We start from the raw sequence: 1399 nt of genomic DNA, 5'->3' as shown, positions 1-1399 counted from the left end.
GAATCACGCTATAATGCTATTGTAGGTATCCTAGATCAAGTTCAGCAATGGGTCTGTCAGCTCGGATTATCTGACCTGCGGGGTGTAAAATACAAATAAAAAAACGAAAGTGCATTACAAGTATTTCGGAAAATGGCGGCAATATAAGCTCGTTCATGTGCAAGTGATGACGTCATTCTCACTTAATCACTTTTACGACGAGAGCGAGGCTCAACTCGTACAGTTTATACCTTAAATGTGCTGATAAAGGCAGATGTCAAACAAAACGTTTCACCGTAAATGGTTCGTAACATGCTTTACACTGCAGCTGGATTTCTTTTATCAATATTTACACGTTTACACATTTAATGTTTTGACATATTTTAACCATTTATTGACCCTAGTATGTTTTTTGTGTTGATCGACTAAACCATTTTAAATAATGTCCTATAAAACAATGACACACACTCTGTTTTTATTGACCACCTATATTAAAAAATATATGTTCCTGTATGTAAGCCTTTAGAAATGTGCACTCAACAAACTTTATACTTCCCGTATAACTTTTTATTATAGCTTTTTCAAAATAATTGTGTTGATGTATCTTAATTATAAATGTTTGTTAAGTGATTTTTTAACATCACATAACAAAAATAAATTAAAAAAATGCGTACATAAGGACAATTATAAAGGAGAAAGTGTTCGAAGGGCTGCTTACACTATCTAATCTAAAAGTTAAAGTCGTGAATAGGACAAAATAATGTGGTTCACTGTAGGTATAGGTTCACTGGAACTGTATTATCATATCAACGGTTACCGTCGTAACACTTACAGCAACCCATTCCGACTCATTTTACTTTGTAAGGAATTAAACAATTTTTCAGATGTAAATTGAAGGATTGACCTCCATTTTGATGGCGTTCACGGTAGAATGAAAGCAGTTGACAACGAAGATATTCTTTATGGATGCGTTCCATAGAATGTTAGTTACAAACTGCGTTCATACTATATATTCATATATCGTATATGCCATCAAAACGAAGGTCAATCCTTATGTTCAGTACATGTACGTTGAGTGAGTGAGTGAGTGATAGGGGATAGTACGTTGAACTGTGGTAACTTTGGGACACGATGATCCCTCTATATCAAGGATTTTGCTAAAATCTTCCCAGCATTCAAGTTTGGAAACTTCCCTTACTTCACCAGGAAAAGATCATGATGAAAGCAGCCATTCCTATCATCGCCTTATATCATTGTTTTGCTATAGAAATATCACTGGTACAAAAACAAAGAAATGTGACAGGTGTAAACATTAAAAACAAACAAATAAGTAAACAGTGCACCCCTCCAATTATCCCCTTCCCTGTCATTCCCAGAGTCATGTTTCTTTCCCACTCCCTCTCCATTTCTTCCCGTCTCT

This window comes from Mizuhopecten yessoensis, unplaced genomic scaffold, assembly GCF_002113885.1.
Source record: "Mizuhopecten yessoensis strain PY_sf001 unplaced genomic scaffold, ASM211388v2 scaffold9867, whole genome shotgun sequence".
Classification (NCBI taxonomy): domain Eukaryota; kingdom Metazoa; phylum Mollusca; class Bivalvia; order Pectinida; family Pectinidae; genus Mizuhopecten; species Mizuhopecten yessoensis.
This window is presented reverse-complemented; position numbering follows the sequence as displayed.